Genomic DNA, 19,604 nt, shown 5'->3' with positions numbered 1-19,604 from the left:
TTTACTGTGTCACTGGAGGTGATGAGTCTGGGGTCCAGGTGTCGGCGGGGCGGGCTCCTTCTGAGGCTCCAGCGGGAGGGTCAGCGCCCGGCCTCTCTGCTTGGCATGTGGATGTCTGTCTTGTCCTTGTGTCTCCACATCGACTCTCTCCACACCTGTCCTCGTCCGAACATCTAGCTTTCGTAAGGACACCGGTCATGATGTATCAGGGGCCCCCTCCTCCGGTATTACAACTATAATGACTCCACTGTCAAAACACGCCACGGTCGGTGGTAGCGGGGTCTATGCGCGCGTATGAATCTGGAGGGATATAATTTAACTCACAAAAGGGTCTATAGTGGATTGAATATTATTTCTCCAGATTTCATGACCACCAAGGAGCTCAGGATTTGGACCGACATGAACATAATATTTTTGCCGATATAATTAGTTAGGAGCTGTGGGACAATGACTTTCTGGCCTTTATTTAAGCCTCTAGTTCGTGACACTTTGTTACAGCAGCCCTAATAAATGACGACATGCTTAAACACGTTTTAGATCAGAGAAGTCTGACACCATTTCAGCCAACAGTCCATGGATCAAAGTCTCGTGCTCGAGAAAGGGAACACCGGAACCGGGTTGCCTAGTCAGGGCTTACCTGTCGCGTGTCAGACCCAAGAGAAGAACAGAGTGACTAACGGTTAAAGTGTGGTTTGGGCATTTGAGTTCTCTTGGGCACATCTTAACTCTACCACTTACAAAGTGATGAGCTGGGTTCCATGCTATGCCAAGTGAGGATAACAGCCCCTCCCTCCCGTGAGCGAATTGAGGAGTAAAAGAGATAACGTGGAAGAAGAGCTTAGCAAGCACCTGGCTCAAAGCAACGAGAGTTAGATAGGAAACTAAGAGAATGGCCATAATCGGGGATGTTTAAACAGATTCCTCCACTCTCTGTAAGCAGAGCGTTCTTAGAAAATCTTTCGTATACTGAAATGGCGTAAAGTGAAGAAGCACTTACCTTAGGACACATCTTGCCCAATAGATGCACAAAAGAAGTCAAGATGAAGCTCAGACGGTCACAGACACAGTTCGAAGCTCTGAGGCTTGGTGCTCAGATGCTGAGTGCATTTTCCCGGGAAGGAGCGTGGGCTCGCTGCTCAGGACGCCGCTTGCTGCAATACCAACGCCGAACATTATCTTCGCTTTTTGTCTTTTTTTCCTCCAAGTGAAAATCTTCTTTGGATTGCTTCCGATTAGCAAAAGCAGATGCTAATGCAAATCTTTCGTAAAAGGGAAGTGGCGTGAATTAAACTTTCAAAAAGCAGGGGATAGCCACAGAGAAGTCCCCCTTACCAGTGGTTTCAGTTACCTGTGATCAACCATGGTCCAAAACAAATACGAAATGGAAAATTCCAGAAGTGAACCGTTCATAAGTTTTAAGTGGCATGCTGTTCTGGGCAGCATGACGGAATCTCGCATCCTCCCGCTCCATCCCACCCAGGACACGAACCCTCCCTGTGTCCAGTGTCTCTGCACTGTGAAACCTCCCCTCCGTTAGCCACTTAGTTGCCATCCTGGTCGTCAGATAAACCATCGAGGGACCGCAGTGCTCGTGTTCAAGTCACCCTGCTTTCATTTAATAAGGGCCCCAAAGGGCAAGCGTGCTGATGCTGGCAGCTCGGACGTGCCGAAGAGAAGCCGTAAAGTGCTTCCGGTACGTGGAAAAGGCGAGTATGTGCAGGACAGACAGCACGCACGGGGGCCGGTGCCGTCCTCGGTTGCAGAACCCGCTGGGCGTCTTGGAATTTATTCTCCATGGATGAGGGAGGACGGCCGTATAGGGGTGATGCCTATGTGGGCCCACTGGACCATGTCGCTCCTGCACTGCAGGTGGAGGGTCCCTGGATTTTCTCCAGGGCCCACTAGGGTGGGACAGGAGCTCTTTGAACCAGCACGTGGGTCAGGCTCTCCTGGCTGTGTGGCCAGGGGGACACCTGCGGCTAGCCTTGGGCCACACCTGCAGGAGGCTGCCACGTTTTCTCCTTTGGTGAAAGGAACATGTATCAATAGTCTCTTTACCAAGCTCCCGCCCTCAGCCAACCAACAAAAGAGTAAACAAACCCAAACCTTGCAAAACCGAAAGCAGTCCTTGGCCAGATTAATAGTCTTTTATTTGTTCGTTTGTTTGTGCACCAGACTCCCAGGACACTCAGTTTCCATGAACATTATTCAACAAAGGCAAAGCAGTCTCCACAGCACGATGGACCCGCTCGAGCCTGTTTATTGGGGGGCCCGTTGTCCAAGGCATGCTGGCTCCGCCTTCATCGCGTGTGTGTGAATTAACCTCCCCTGCTGCTGAGATCTGGGGTTGCCCAGTGACTTCTCAGGAAGGCTCTTTTAATTAGGAAGGTGCTCATTTTGTTTATTTTGCTTCAATGTTTCTAATCTTTTTGTTTGTTTGTTTTTGGTCTTATTTCCTTGGAATTTTCTTTATTGACCTCTCGACCCCGGTGAGAAGACTTCAGGGAATATAGTAAATTACTTGAGACTGTAAGAGGGTTTGGCACCAAATTTTACTTCTTGAGAAATTTAGTTGTGTGGTAAACAAATTTACATTCCTTCCACACTCATCGGCTGCTGTCATCACAACCGACCAGCTCTTCAAGGCGAGAAGGAAGGCAAGAGGTGTCACGTGGCTTCTCACTCACCCTTGGGGGAAAAAAAAAATGACTCAGAATGAGAAATTCATTCTGGGGAAGTCACACGGCTCTCTCGAAGGCCCTGAAGTAAGAGTCAAAACAACATCACCCTCCAGGCAGCATTCCTGTCAGCCGGCCTGCCATTCTGAAGCCGGTGCACCGACAGAAAATGAGAATTATTAGCATTCTGGGTCAGCGTTCTGGAAACCAAGTCTGCTTTGCAGCAGCTCGATGGCGCCCGGGCACAAGATGCACCTGGGACCCGCTGTTTCCGTCTGGGTTAGAGGGGGCGGGGGTGACACCATCCATTACAGCCATAATAATTATCACGATAATAACGCCAAGCTCCCAAACTTTACCTACCCCACACTACGGTGCATCCGAGACTGTGCAAATCGCTGCGCGTAAATTTTCTTAAATGTCATGCAACATCTGTAGAGTTGATATTATCATGACCATTTTATAGACAGAGAAGCTGAACATGCCCAAGGTCACACAGCTGTGCTGGTCAGAGGCCAATCCCAGTCCTGTCCATTTTAAAGACCTGTGGTCCCCAAAGCCATCGGAAGGCAGGCGAGGAGAGTGGCTATGCACTCAGAGCTGGGGCCAGATGGCTGGCGGCCTTCACACCTCTGGTCGTCTAGTCTCTCGCAGTGTGACATTAAGCAAGCTGTATGTTACTCAGTGTCCTCATCCATGAAATGGGCATTTATTCATGCATACTTCCTACGACAATTTAGTGAATGCCGATGTCATGCCCAGGGCTGAAAATACAGGAGAGACCAAAGAAGGAATAATTCTTGAACTCTGCCATCTGGGATCCAAAAGGAATGAGGAAAAGTGAACAAATTGGTAGATAGACTACATAGCATCTCGCAAGGGTATCTGGGAAGAAGGACCAGAGTGCAGTTTTACAGAGTGTCATGGAAGGCGTCCCGGAGAAGGTGACATCTGAGCAAAGACCTGAGGGGTACGGAAGTGAGTCACGTAGATACTTCTGGGAAGAGCATCTGCTGTTCCGGGAGCGGCAAATGCACAGCGCACACCGGGCAGCTCGGAGGAGCGCAGGGCCGGTCTGTGCGGCTGAAGCCAAGCAAGCCAGGGTGAGAGGGGTCAAAGATGGATTCGGAGCCAGGAAGGAGATGACTCAGGGCCTGGCAGTCCTGGGATAATTGGTTTTCACACTGAGAGAGCTGGGGAACCACTGAAGGGTTTGAAAGGGCGACTGGAAGGGTGTGACTCGTATTTTCAAAGTAGCACCTTGGCACGTAGGTGGACAATGAACTACAGGGTAGGAAGCTGAGGGGCAGAGAGGTGCAGCCATCATCAAGCGAGAGATGATGGTGGCTTGGACGAAGGCGAGGTGATGGCTGGGGAGGAGCCGTGCAGCGGTCAGATGCTGGAGGCACCGTGATAACAACCGAACGTACTTCAGAGGGTGTCTCTGCAGGAGGTGATGAGTTAGGGTGCACGAAACATTTCCGGTAATGTCACAAGTTTGATTTCTTCCCCTTTTTGATAGAAACACTATTATTGATGATAACACACTATACAATTGTTCTATTATAAAACCCATAGTTCACTTTCCTTCCTTCCTTCCTTCCTTCCTTCCTTTTTCCTTCCTTCTTTCTTCCTTCCTTCCTGTATTTCTTCCTTCCTTCCTTCTTTCATGTATCCTGAACCCATTCAAGGAAGAACTATTATAATGGTTAGCCACGTAGGGTCTAAAGTCATACAGACTTGAATTTAAAGCGTGATTGTCACGTTTAACAGCTGTGTTACTTGGAATAAGATTAGTATTCTCAACTTCTCTGAGCCTTGGTCCCTTCATCCCTAAAGTGGGTGTATCACCAGAAGGGGGTCGACTTGAAAATTAAGCTAATTTGTATAAGCCCCTGGTCCACTGCCTGGTGCTGTAAATGATCAATAAAAGTTTTTATTATTATCATTATTTCTTGTATTATTGAATTTTCAGCTAATAAGCATTATATTATATGTGGAGGCTGCAAAAATACATTTACGTAGTCCTAGCCCATTAACAGCTCATGATCTAGAGGTAGCAGCCCAGGGACGCGCATAGAGCAATAGCAGAGAAGTCAGACAGAATAGCATCGCAGAGGGAAAGATGGTTTGTTGCCAGAGCATTGTCCAGTGGTACCTAATGCAACCCATGAATTCGAGGAAGGCTTCCTGGAGGAAGTGATGTTTAAACCCCACCCTAAGGGATTGGTAGAAATTAGCCAGGAAACGTGGAAGTTAGGAGACGTTTCCCAGCAGTACATAGGCAAAGGAAGCAACGTGAGCCTCATCCAGCCACAAACTGCCAGCCGTCCTGAGAGGTCAGCAGAGAACCCGTCTGACGATCAGGTGTTTGTTAGACTGGTGAAATGAATTAAACATTCGGAAATTGTGAGGCTGAGTCTCTCTCTCTCTCTCTCTCTCTCTCTCTCTCTCTCTCTCTCTCTCTCTCTCTCTCTCTCTCTTTCTCTCTCTCCCTCTCTCTCCACAATTACTCTGTTTGGATAGAATAAAGTTTCAGAATGAAGTCATGACTATAGCACTTGCCTTAGCTAATGTCCAAATAATGATGTCAATTAAGGGGAAAGAAAAACAAATTCACCGCCCGCCCTCCCTCCCGAAACTGCTTCTGCTCCCGTGTTCCACTCCCGGCCCTGCCATTATCATCACATCACCCAGCAGTGAAACTCAGTCTGTGTGGCAGCTCCTTCTCCGTGGCCTCCCCTCCTCTCAGCCTCCTCTCCCACAGGAGAGTGTGCATGTGTGCGTGCGCACACACACACAAACGCACAAACAAGAAAGCCTAGACATGGTTGTATCGATGCCATTTCTGTGACGTCTCTCATCTGCTTCCTGCTACGACCCCTGCTTAATGATGTCACTGAACTAGGTGGCTGCAGTATCCCTACCCATCTCCTTCCAGCCCCTCCCACTCCTGGGACAGGCCAGTGGTTTGAAGACCATTGCTGTCGAATTAATCTTTAAGGCAGAAGTTGGCAAATTTTCTCTGTAAGAGGTCATGGGGTGAATATCTTCCATCTTGTGTGTCGCAGGATCTGAGTTGGCATCTAGTGCAAAGGCAGCCACAGATGGTATATACATGAGTGAGTGTCTGTGTCCCAAGAGCACTCGTTCTAAAGCCAAACTCTTAGCGTGACCCTACAACTGTCCTGCACGTCTTCTGCAGTAATGTCTTGAGCCTAAAATCAAACACGCTTAGCCTCTCTTGTCACCTACTGCTTTAACCACGTTTTCTCCGATGCCCTCTTTTCCCTGTAGATCTCTGTCTTCCTGTCCCACGAAATATTCCCTATTTTCTGAATAGAGAAAATCTTCAATTTCCCATCTAATTTGGGTGCCCCTTCTCCAAAATTGGCTTATTAAAATCTTGCTGATTTTCCAGGGCCACCTCTGACACCATCTCCCAGGGGTCTTTAGTGAGAGTTTATCCCAGAGGGTCAAAAAGTATGTCATTAATGTTCCCACTGGTAGACTCAGCTGGAAAGGAATGTTTGTTGCCTTGACCGAGAGAGACGCTGAGATGCCTGCTCTTGCCTAAAAATTCTTCGACATTCTTCCCATTGGGAAGCAGGGTCTTGGACAGTTAGTTTCTCTTGAATCTGGACAGACTCTGTGATTGCTATGACTGTAGAATATGGCAAAGTGAGTCTGTGTCAGCCTCAAAAGGCTGGCCTCTTCTACTTTCTGCCTCTTGGAACACTCTCTCTGGGAGCCCTAATCAGCCATATAAAGAATTTGACTATTCTGAGACCATCTGCCGATCAGAGATGCCAGATGTTGGCACTCAAGTCAACAGTATTCGCCGAACCCAGCCATGCCTACCAAGACCAGATGAAAACCAGATATGTGAGTAAAGTGATCTCAGGCTCCCCACACTAGCCCATCCACCAGCCAAGTACCTCTGAATGACCTCCATCAGCACCACGTGGAGCAGGACGATGGTCCGACAGAGCCCTGGCCAAATTCCTCACCCACAAAATCATGAGATTAAACAAAATGGCTGTTTTTTTAAGCCATTAAGTTCGGGGCTAGTTTGTAACACAGCAATAAGCGAGCAGAACATAGGTTTCTGGATCCGTCACCCTGTTTTCCTCGACCCTTTTCCAAGCCATGAGACTTTTCATGTTCCAGTTTATTTTGCAGCTGCTCTGCCCCCTACTCAGATGCACATCTATCATTATTTCTTCGTATTCGTTTGACCTCTTAAAATTCTCACTTCACGTTTACAGATCCACATACACTATCACTTCTCCTGTGAAGCCTTGCCTGACTGGTCCAGGCACTTATTCACTGATTCTGAAGTTCTCCCAGCACGTGATTTATAAGTTCATCATAGTACGATTACTTTATTTTCTGAATTTTCTTTTAATGTGGCTACCGCTCATCCCCAGAGGGTTGCCATTTCCCAAGAGGCAGAAGCCAGGCCTCATTCATCTCCACGGTTCCGTTCTTGGTATGGTTGCTGACAATTAGTAGCCACTTAATAAAAATGTATTAAATCCAAGAGCTGAGATTTGCACTCCAGTGATTGGCAGGTTAAACTAAAGATGTTGAAAGGGATCTGCTCGTTACTGACACAGCTAATTCAAACCTTCCTATTCCTCACTCCGGAGGAAAAGATAAATAAGTCGGGCTCACTTCCAACATGTGAGTTATGTCAGGGATGAAAATCCAGGCTGTGCTTCACCGTGATAGCACGTAAACCCTAAATCTGAGTGGTTAAAGATGGCAGAGCTCAACTCTTCACTCATGTCTCGGTCCAGTGCAAACTGGACAGCTCTCCTGAGCAGGTCTCCTCCAGCGATGACTCAGGTATTCAGGCTGCTGTCTTACAATTCTGCCAATGGTAAAGTTTTGTTTTGTTTTGTTTTGTTGTTTTCCTTCTAGGCAAGCAGATTGGAGAAAGGGGCTGTAGAGAAACATACCACTTTTAATTGCTTGACGCAGAGTTACACATCGCTTTTGCTCACGTTTCAATTGTCAGACATGTTACAAGGTCTTCTCCTAAATACAGAGAGGACTGGAAAATGTAGTCTTTCTACGTCATCCAGGAAAAGGAAAGGGTCTGGTGAATGCATACCATCTCTGTTACAAAGACTGTCTCAGTTAGCTTTCGACAAGTAACAAACAACCTCGAAACCTAATGGCTTAAACCAATTATTGATTTTTGTCTTATAGTTATTTGAGCGAGCTGAGTAATCCCGCAGGTCTGGGATGCATCAGCTGGGATCTGATGGTCCCGAACAGTGGTTCTCAACTGGGATGACTTACACGCACCCCCACCACCAGAGGACATTCGGCAATGTTTTGATACACTTTTGGTTGTCGTGACTGTGGTCTTTTATTGGGTGAAGGCCAGGGATGCTGCTCAACATCCTACAACGCATGGAACAAGCTCTTTGGTAAAGAATTATCTGATCTATGGCCATGCCACCCTGAACATAGCCGATCTCCTCTGATCTCGGAAGCCAAGCAGGGTTGGGCCTGGTGGTACTTGGATGGGAGACCACCTAGGAAGATCAGGTGTTGTAGGCATTAATTAAAAAAAAAAAAAAAAAGAATTATCTGGCCCAAAATGTCAGTAGCGGTGAGGTTGAGAAACCTTGGTCTAGGATGACCTCGCTCAGATGGTGTAGGCTGTCGGGTCTCAGGGGGCCTCCGCTGAGAGGGCTTAGCTCCCTTCTGCGCAACCAGCCATCTTCCAGGAAGGCGGCGAAGACTTCTTTACTTGACGCTCTCAGGGTTCCAATGAGCGGCGAGAGAGAACAGGTTCCAACACACAAGCACTTTTGAACCGTTCCTTGGGTCTTTTTACCGGTGTCTCGTTGGCCACAGTACTTGTCTCCTGAGGAGAAGAGCTGAAAATGGAGCCGTTCGGGCGATATAAAAGAACGTCCTGTGTGAAATTTGGTTTGTGTTCTCTCAAACCCTGTTAATAAACACTAGCGGCAATTCCGCGCATCGCAACCTGTGCATTTACGAGTTCGTCTCGTCACGGAACGTTCACAGGAATTTGCGACGGTTCGGACTGTGGGCTCTGGTGTCAAACTGCCCGAGTTCAAACCCCAGCCCCGTCACTTCATACTGAACACGGGGCATACGCCGTAACCTCTCTGTACTTCCGTTTCCTCATCTTTAAACCAGGAATAACAGTAGTAACTCCTAACGGGGTTTTGGGAAGATGCCACGAGGTAACATGCATGAAGCGATCCCGCGTTCTTCGGAATATAGCGAAAGCTTATAGATAGCACTTGATGACTTAATTACAGGTCGGCCACGCTCCTTCTCTTACATGGGAAGGAGACACACATGGGTTCTAAGTCCTTTGTTAAGTTTTTCTTTTTTCTCCTTCTCGTTCCAAGATAACGGATGAAGAAGTAGCAGTGGAAACTCTTTATTTTTAGGCTCTCATGATACAAGTGCTGAGCCAACATCATGATTCTCATTTAAGTCCTCTGTAATTTGGAGAAAAGAAGGCTAAAAGCCATCCTTAGTGCGTTCGACCATCTTACAGCCAGCCAAGTGGAGGGGGTTAGGTGCGCGCTGCCACTTTGGAGGGCAGACTAGCTCTGTTAGGTGGAAGTTACAGGAAGCCCAAGCTTCAGTACATGAAAGAAAAACAATTTACTAGACGGAAGGAAAGACAATCAGGGTGTCAAGCAGTGGACAGGCTGCTCTTGGGTCTTAAGTCGGTTTCCCAGAAGCCGCCCCTTATATGATAAAGTACGTGAAAATAAAGCACAGAGGAGTGAACGCTAAGGTGCGGGAGGAAAGGAGGCTGAAGCGTAGAATGCCCAGCATGGATGTCAACCTCAGAAGGTGGCTTTGGTTCAAACTCAAAGGGGCGCCTTGGAAACGTGAAGGTCACGTGCCAGAGCTCCTGGACCCAGGGCGAGGGGGCCGGAGTATCTATACCCCTGCAGTCATCACCGGTTAAGCCCTGGGCACGACACATATCCCCAGGTACCTCTGGTCCTTTGTGCTTCTGCGCCTACAGGCGGCGAGGGGTCTGGTGACTGAGGGCCTCCCTCCAACTGCCGCTGTCGACCTGGCACACACGAAAATGGCGAAGGGATCTGAGTGAATGTGAGTGGAGCAGTGACAGCGCCTGCTAAGCTTTGTCCGCAGTGACCCCCATTTCTGGGGAGATTCGAGCAGAAGCCGACAGCTGAAGATACGAGGTCTTTCAAGACCAATTTTGGCTCTGAAGGTTATTTAACAAAGGCTTCTTTTCAGATGTGCTTTACCATCGCTTGATTTTATTTGGCTGCCTGTAAAAGCAAAGCACCGAGAAACTTGCCCCCAAATACATAAGCTTAGTCTCCATGTTGGCCAGGCCTTCTCTGTGGTGACTCAGCAAACTCTGGCTTCAGGCGGACTTGGATTTTTGTCCCTGCTCTACCCACTTTTGACTAAAGAGCTTTGAGTGAATCCACCAAAATTCTCATTCTTCAGTGATTTCACCTGTAAAATGGAGCCAATAGTACTTCCATTTTAGGTCTAATAATGAGATTTCTGTACCTGGTTCACAGTAGGTGTCTATATAAATACTGTGTGCATGCCTTCATTCCCAGTGTGAGACAGCAGAAAGCAAAGCAGAAAGATTAAGTTGCATCTCGAGTCCCTTGAAGAGAATGGAAATGATTCCTGTTCTGCCGACTCATTCTCTAGCATGATTTCTAATGTATCGTTTTATACGGAAAATGGGATACAGACAGATAGATTGTAGGACAAAAATAGATCGAAACCCACCATCACTGTTTGTTCCTGTTGTTTATATCATCCACATCTTCTGCCTCCTAGCGATGAGATTGTAAGGGTTACTTATGCCTCTGTGCCTCGGCTTTCTCTGCCGGAAAACATGGGCATGGTGTGCCAGGGACATAAATGCCCAGGGTTCTGGGGGACAGAGATGAAAAAAAAAAAACCTCAGGGGCAAGAGGTCAAGGAGTAGTCACGTGAGTGGAGCAGTGCTTCCCAAGAGGTGAGAGCCTTTGCTGGCCATCAGTGAAATGATAAAACACAGCCTGCCTACCAGTGGAATTTTCATTACCCAATTGTTGGTGGGATTTAGAATTTATTGACTTATTTCTTTTTAACGTTAATTCCAATTCTGAGGTTTGGAAATCTGGAAACGATTAATGAAGTCCTAATTCCGATGACGGTCACGCGAGAGATACTGAGTGTGTGAGGGAGGACAAGCAGCCGCGCATCAGGTAGGATGTTTTGCAGTGAGCAAATCTCCACACAAGCACCAGGAGGTCACGATGCCACAACTGAATAGCTCTTTGAAATACTTCACTAGATTACTCTGTTGGGTACCCTTTATTAAGCAATCTGTGTCAGAAAGTTCTTTTTTCTTTTTTTCTTTTTTTCTTCTTCCCAGGGCTGCAAAGTCTCACAATTTCATTATGCCGAGGGGCTTGGTGCTGTCTCTTTTGAGAGAGAGATTGGTCTGCCTGGCGAGGGGCCCGAATTACCTTCCTTGTCGGGCCTTGATAAGTGTCGTCAAACGAAGGGAGAACAATTTGTACGACTCTTCCAGTCGATTGGAGGCTGAACCGCAAGACTGAACAAAGCCCCGTTCCATCCCACAGTGCCAATTTGCCCTTATCAAGTGCAACAGAGAAAACGGGGTGGCACGTCACAGTGAGAATGCAGACGCACTCCCGACAAAATGAGAAAACAGTTATTAGACCCGTTTTATCAACTCAGAGCTAGCTCCGCAGCAATTTTCCTATAATTACGCCGTGTTAGAATTGCCTCACCATATGGCTGGGCATTGATCATTTTGCTGTGATGTTAATGTAATATGTAATGTGGATGTTTGCTTGTTTTGTTAATAAAATTTTCATCTCGGTGTTCTGATTCTATCACAGAATGTGTGAGCCTTGACAGGTTCTTTTTTAATAAAAATTATCGATATTTGTAGAATAAAAATCTCTTTCGCGAACCCCATGCTACTTGAATTTTCATAAGCAACTTGGAGGAGCCCTGGCAGGCTTATTGAGTCTCATGTACAGACTGGCCAAGGCTGGGAGATTCCTTACCTAGTCCAAGGTTGAAGCCATGGTAACCAGCAGGTCAGCGTCTTGTCCGAGATTTTCCAGGGACGTACCCTTCCCAAGCCAGGACACTGGCCCTCTTTGAATAGAATTATTCCATAGAGATCTCCCTGTGAGGTCCACCAGACCTCTCCCAACCTACTGAGGAAACAACAGTAGATAAGAGAAAAACAGAACGCTCCAATCTAATCATTTTAAAAATGGCTCAGTTAAACAGGTTTCTTTACTGCAAGACTCCTCTGTGACTTTAACATGCAAATATGATCTGCGGAATAATAAAAGAAGATATTATTTGTTGCATTCCCTGAACTTATTTGTCCAGAGAAACACCTTTTCCCCCACCCCAAAAGACATCTTTCGCATTAAGGTTCTGTAGGATATGCTTGAGGAGCACTAGGGTCACCCGGGACTGGTGATCTCACCCTGTTAGTGGGAAGAGTCAGCCACCCGCATGTTACACTCCACCAGTGCTCGGTAACGGCTCTTCCTGGGCTGTATTTAGGAGTCTTTGAGGGCCTTCGCACCCCGCTTCCTCATTTCCCTCCTCCCAGCAGGTGGGACTCGTGATTTCCCCTGTGACCATCCCTCAGATGGGATTTCTTCTTCTCCATTCGGCGTTGGGCCTAATTAAATGTCTGCTGTGGTTTTAAAAGATTCCGCTTAGGATGTGAGCATTAGTTCTCCTCGGGAAGTTGTTTCAGCAAATAGAAATGAGCTGGGAAAGCAAAAGGGAGAGTCGTTTACTGGGGCACAGCGCATGGTGTTTCCATGTTAATAGTGGTCGAGGTTCATGTATCATGGGCTTATTGAGCTGTTGCTCGACTTCAGGCCCCAGGCTGGACACCAAAGCAAATAAGACTGGACCCCAACCTGGAGCAGCTCCAATTTCGGTAGGAGAGTCAGATGTATCGGCACATAATTTTTGAATGCGAGAAACACCTGGGTAGAAGAAAGTACCTGATGAAGAGCGAGCACAGAGATGGGGAAGAGTTACTCAGGTGCGCGTGTGGGGTGGGGGTGGGGGGAGCATCGTTACAGAAAATACTCTCCGGAGAAAGTGACACCTGTTCTTTGTTTTGATCAAAAAGTGTCCCCAGTGAAGGTAAGAAAGGAAATCTTTTGTATGCACAAGTGGGAAGGGAAAGAGGTCGAGGACAGTCCCTGGGTTATACTACCAAGTTCAGTGGCTGACAGAGGAAGTGAATCCAGGCCAGGGGGCTAAGAAGGGATATCCAGAAAGTTGGGAGGAGAAGTAGGGACAAGAACTTCCAGGTAAATGAGGAAGAAGAAAATTTCAAGACAGAAAAACAGGGTCAGAGCATCAAATACTACTGCAGAAAATCCAACAGGACGCCAGCATCACTGGTTTAAGGTTAATAGTCTTCGTCTCGGGCCTGAGTACATTGAGGTCCCCAAAGACAACAGTTTGGACTCCATCAGCTTTTTTCATTATATGCATCCACCTGGTGAAAACCTTAAAATGACCTATGATACGACAGTGTAGGCTCTTGTTACCAAATACACACGAGCTTTTGCTAACACAAATATTTCAAAACCTGAGGGAAAAGGAAAGAGAGAAATGAAAATCAAAGAGGTCTTTGGTGGGTTGTAAGTCTGTAAATATTTGTATTTGACCAAGAAAAAAAAAAATGTACCGGAAAGAAGAGGCCTGGATACTTCCACTGCATTTTCCCATTAAGTAACTGTGTGAATTTAGGGAAGTCATTGCATTCTCAGGACCATTGAGTCACCTACATGGTGAGGCTTAACTGGAAGGTCTCCATGCTTCTTTAAGAGATTCTGAAGTCCTCGCGATGCTCCTGTGGAGTGATAGCAACTTCGTGCCTCAGTGCCATATGGCAACTTCCAGTGTCCCCTTTCTCTTCTTGCCCCCAGACCTGTTCAAAGGGGGAAAGCAGGATTTCAGACAGAGGCTAAAGATGTCCCTGGTCAAGGCTGAACCTAGCTGGGCCTCGCTAGTGCCCGGAGAAGGCAGAGGAGGCAGGAGATTTGTTTCCCCCTTGCGGATGCGGAGGGTGGACCGTAGCTCTGGCGTGGCTCACGGCGTGACCGCAGGCGAGTTTCTTCAACTCTGCGCCTACCACTGCATACCAGATCGTCCCACAGAACGCCATGGCTTAGAGCAAGAACAAGGCATTTTCTCTCATCTTATCCGTAGGTCAGGAATTCAGGACAAGCTTGGCCGGGTGGTTCTGGCTCAGATCCCTCCTAAGCTGTTAGATGTTGGCCAGGGCTGTAGAAAGGCTTGGCTGGGGCTGGAGTTCACTTCCTCGGTGACTTGGTCACAAGGCCGACAGGATGGTGCTGGCTGCTGGAAAGAGGCTTCTATTTTTTCTCAGGGGCCTCTCCACAGGGCCATTTGAATACACCCTCAGGCCGTAGTGGCTGGCTCCCCTCAGAACGAGCAGTTCCAAAGACCCACGCGGAAGTGGCCACCTCTTTCCAGACCTAGCCCCAGAAGTCACATACTGTGACCTCTGCTGTGTCCCATCGGTCACACACGTCAGCGTCCCCTCAGGGTGGGCGGGGCCTACACGAGGGCGCGCGTATCAGCAGAGAAACATCGGCAGCAGCGGTCATCCCGGAGACCGGCCACCGCGCCCCGCACGCCGCACTGCCTCACGGCGCCGTGCGGATGGCGCTTAGTTCTTCCCGCACGTGTGGCAAATGTGAGCATTTCCTGTCCCTCTCATGTTCTCACTTTCAAAGCCAAATTAAATACAGTATTGCAGAGAGCCAAAGGGACTCTTCTGGGGACGCGGAGATGGAGTTCCCTTCTGGCCGGGGACAGCTTCATGGAGAAGACAGGATTTGAGGCTACAGTAGGGTTTTTACAATCAGGGAAGGGTGGATAGGGTGGAGGGGGGACTTCATTCTCAACAGAGAGTCTGGCACGAAGAGACTCAGAGGTAAAAGGATGCGAGGCTTGCTTAGGGAAGTGGAGTTCTCCTTTGGCCGGAGGGTGTGTGAGTGTTTGACCTGTTCTAGAATGTGCCAAGCCAGGGGCCGAAGGGGGAATGGGAGGGCATGGCTAGAAATGCAGCCTGAAGAACCTATAGCCTGTCAAGTCCCCAGACACCGCAGGCGGGGTCCCAGGCCACGCTCGTTTCCCGAGCTGACGTCCCTTTTAGGAGAGAGGATGCTTAGTCAATGCTTTCCCGAACTTTAGTCATTTGCATGAACATTTCACGACTTTTCTCATAAACGTGTATGTGGTAGGCAGCCACTACGTTGCCCCCTAATGATCCCCACTTCCTGGTGACCCCCTTTTTCTTGAGCAAGGGCTGGCTCTGATGACTAACTCCCAGGGAAGAGAACGTGTGCCCAGGCTGTGAGCTGCCCTGTGGAGAGCCCCAGGTGTCACCCAGGTCTCCAGCCAGCCAACCGTGGAACCCTGAGGCCTGCAAGCGGCCTTGCGACAGGGCCAGGAAGCGGGGCCTGTGCCAGCAGAGCCTTGAGAGAGCAGCAGGACCTTCCAGGAAGCACCTGGGTTCCAGCCCTGTGAGAGACTCTGAACTAGAGCCACCAGCTAAGCCACATCCGGACTCCCGAGGCCCAGAAACTGCGAGATCCCACACACTTCCTGTGTGAAGCTGCTAACTTGTGGTATCGTTTGTTACACAGCAAGGGATAACGAATACACATGTGTTACGCAATGACTCGCGTAGAACATCTATCTTCAAGTCAACGTATGTATTTCCATAAATATGTTTATCTCAATGGGAAACTGTATATTTCAAGTGTAAGAGAGTGACATCAATTTCCATCTATAGAAGGTTAAACGATCTCATTCGCCACATACCTTGAGGAAAACTCGGTAATTGAAAGAACAGAGGTGGGTCAGGGAGGCCCTCGTTAAAACGCATGTTCGCTTCTTGTTAGTATGTGAGAGTAGGAATGTGCCCTTATGCTTTGAGACTTAGTTTCTTCATCTGCACCAGAAAACATTTATCTCTATCTTTTAAGAATTTTTTGAGGATTAAAGAGACAATTATTGAGAAAGCATCCAATGATGTTGTTAGTGATGATGGTGACGATGATAATTGCCATTTTTTTATTCCTAGCTATGCACCGAACACTAAGCTAAATAATTTTATATTCCCCCAAATTTTACGATACAATTATAGATGTTCTGCCATCCAAGAAACTCTTCTGGAGACATTTCATGACTTGTTTGAGGTCACGCATCTCCTGTAGTGACAAAATGAAAATTCATTACAAAGTATCTACTCTTCATCATAGTGGATTACGGATCACACACAGTTAAAAACACACAGCCGACATTGATTCCTCTCTCTTGCTTAATAATAACAAAACTTTTCAGTTTTCAGAGTAATGTCAAAGGTAACATCAAACGCTTGTTTTTTTCCAGTCAGATGTGACTCCATCTCTCAGTTATCCACCGTTTTCTAAGGGACCAGTGGTCAGGACCCTATTTTTCCAGTTTCACAGCTACACGTCAAACATCACCCGGGGTCAATTGGAGCTGCCTGTAGTAACGACAAAATCCATGCCTTCAATTTCTTAATTAACTAAATACAATGAAGTCTGTAAATTGATCAAAGCAGGGTCTCATATAGAACTAATTAGGAAATTGTGGGGGAGGACTTGGTGATTAAGGCAGAGCTGATAAATCTAATGAGAATTTTATAAAACACATTTGTATTTAAAAAAAAATTAAGTTACAATGCAATACCCAATCCAGCCTTTTGGGTCGGGGGAGCATATAGTATTTTAGCTTTGGGATTTTGTTTTAAGGGGGCTCTTTCTGACACTCTGGGGCAATACTGAGTTTTGAAAAATGCCTAGCGGCAGTGCCGTGGGTGGGCAGCTGGGGATCCTTTGAAAACTCCATGAGCACTCTCCTCTGCAGATGCCTCCAAAGATTACTACTGATGCTATCAATAATGTGAGCGCTGTGATTTCCCCTTATCTTATAGGAAGTATAAATAAATGTGCTCTTAGAAGACTTTGCAGTGGTTTTGACCTGTTACGAACCAATATGCAGGACAAGAATGCCCAATACGGCTCCTAAACAAGTCCCAGGGTTTCTCCACCCCAAGTTGATCTATAGGGAAATTCTGGAACCACCACTCTATTTCAAGTGATCATTCGTTAGTTTCCTTCATTCAGAAAGCATCCCTATGCATTCATTCCACCCAGGGCAGTGCACCTGATGCTGGTGGAAGAACAATGGATCAGCCACCTGCCTGTGCTTGGAAGGAGCACACAGATGAGTGGAGACTAAGGATGGGAATGAAAAAATTCAGGACAGTGAGTTTGATGTGAGGAGCAGAGACTGTGTGTGGGGAACCATATCTGCAAATGGAAAAATGTGACTGTCTCTAGCCAGGGGGCTGAGGCTCTTCACTGAGGTGGCGACGTTCGAGCTGAGCTGTGAGAGGGAGGAGACTTGAGCTGCTGCACGAGCCTGGAGGCCTGGAGACAAGGCCGCCTCCTGCACGTTGCGGGCACCGTGAGGGGTCGCGGATGGCTGGAGCTCTTTGGTCTCCTGGGTCTCGACACGTTGGAGGTGATAACTGCTCTGTAATTGCACTTCTGCTGCGTTGGTTCAGCCAGAAGCTTCGTGGCATTGAATCAAAAAAGGCAATTAGTCAAAAAATATATATAATTACCTATTTCACATTGTGTTCATATATGCAAATTAGAAAGGAGTTTTTATATAATTATGTAGAAAACAGAGGTTAATACATACCAGTTGGAGCTGTGATTCTCTGTACATTCCTGGGGAAGGGGCATTTGGAGTTTGCATTAACGGAGTAACAGAAAGAGTCCGCTGTGCGTCGGCTGCCGGGCTGCATTGTTCTCATCCACGCGGTAAGTGACTCCTCTGCCCATCGCGCCGGGGAGGACACACTGCCCCCAGGTCCCAGGTCCCGGGGAGGGCACGCTGCCCCCGGGTCCCAGTTCCTGGGGAGGGCACGCTGTCCCCAGGTCCCAGATGGGAAATCAAGACCCAGGAAGTGGAGTCACGTGTTGAAATCCACGCACACGCCGCCTGACCAGCCCGTGTCACACCTGGCTTGCTCTGACTCTTACGTTTAGGCTTCTTCCTTTCCCCCCTCACTTTATTTTCCTATCATTTGGGTTAGTTTTAATGATTTCAAGGTGTAGTGATAGCTGGATTCAAATGCTAGCTTCTGGAAATGTTTAATTATTAATGTTAATAATTATTAAATGATAATTATTAAATAATTAATAATTCTATTTTTTAAGTATTTTGTTTGTTTCAGAAAATTTAGATAACAATATACTGCAATGATATGACTCATTTAATGGACTCATAGTATGTGCAACTTACATAAATATCCAATTTTCACAATATTAGAAAAAGGCAACCAATTAATTCGAAGCAGGAAACTAAGCTCACTTATACTTACCTTTCACGATTGGAAATTACCAAAATTTATAATAGGGAAAATTAAATAATTATGCTATGCTACTATCATAAAGTATTAAGCAGCAAATAAAAATATTGTGTTCAAAGATTATAAAATAAACAGGAAAAAAAATGAAAGAATTTACTCTGAACGCAGTTTTTTAAATTTGATACAATAGGCAAGTATTTTCAAAAGAAAATTATACTTTCTTAGCACTTTTAATCGAGCAGACATAATAGAAAGACCGCACGTGGATTTTGCATCCCTCAATCTTTGGAGCAGGGTTCTTTTGCTTTAAGAGCAAAGCCAATAAATATCTCTAAATAACAATATCAATGCATAATTCATTAGCCTCCTGATTAATACAAGCAAGGTGGATCCATTTCAGGATATTTGCAGCAGGAGCAGTAGAGCTGACATTGAGACGATCGCAGAGCCGGCCGTTCCTCTGGAGCTCCTCTTCTTTCCAGCCAGCGCTGCTGAGGTCCCTTTTGCCACTTTTTCTTTGCTCTTTGCGGCTCATCTTTTTTTTGCACAGACTTGCACTATGCCCCATCTGCTGCGATTCACCTGTTCTAATTATGCAGCACACATCCTGTCTCTAGGAACCAGAATTTTATCAGGTTTAAAACACACACACACACACACACACACACACACACACACACACAAAACTTAATCAGGGCCTCCCAAGCAAAAGATGCAAATGCAATGCTTATAAAAATGACGTTATTGCTGAAAGTAACTCGCACAGGCTTGGATGCATCCGGTACTCACGGCGACGCAGAGCAGAGGGAGAGCTCGGGAATTTTAAGGGTCTCGGTTTCCTAGAAGCCTGTTTGGTCCAAGGCAAGAACAGTGGCCTGAGAGGCAGGGCTCATGACATCTCTCTGCAGTCCTGCCTTTTTCCAGCTGTGACACTCTGGGCATGTCGCTTACCCCCTGACTGTCCATTTTCTTTTCAGAGGAGAGATAATCTGAGATCTTACTTCCAGGTGTGTGAGCCTGACTCCTCCTTCTGTACTGAGTCACGTTCTTCTCAGATTCAATGAAGCCATTAATCGAAGCCGTGCAACCGATATTACTGGGGAACCTATTTAGACGAGGCCCAGGTGTAGTTCTTCCACTAACTAGCTAAGTCAGGCCTGTCAATCCATTTCTCCGCGTTTCCAATTTCTTCACTTAGCAAACATCTCTATTACATCTACCAGGTTCCAGGCACTGTTCTAGGCACTTTGTGAACATGAATTTATACTCTCCATTTTACAGATGAGGCACAAGAAAGTTCGAGTCCCATAATCAATGCTGTGGGCTGAATCATTCCCCCCCACCCCATTCCTATGTTGGGGCCCTAACCCCCAGGCCCTAAGAATGTGACTGAACTTAGAGACAGGGCCTTC

General features: G+C 47.0%; 1 pseudogene; it reads left to right on the top strand.

Annotated features, from left to right (window-relative positions):
- The first annotated feature begins 8,134 nt into the window (after window positions 1–8,134).
- On the top strand, window positions 8,135–8,252 carry LOC118608920 (annotated as a pseudogene).
- Window positions 8,253–19,604: the final 11,352 nt, after the last annotated feature.

This window comes from Rousettus aegyptiacus, unplaced genomic scaffold (genome assembly GCF_014176215.1).
Source record: "Rousettus aegyptiacus isolate mRouAeg1 unplaced genomic scaffold, mRouAeg1.p scaffold_m13_p_10, whole genome shotgun sequence".
Classification (NCBI taxonomy): domain Eukaryota; kingdom Metazoa; phylum Chordata; class Mammalia; order Chiroptera; family Pteropodidae; genus Rousettus; species Rousettus aegyptiacus.
The sequence above is the reverse complement of the archived record's forward strand: the minus strand, read 5'-3'. Positions and strand labels throughout refer to the sequence as shown.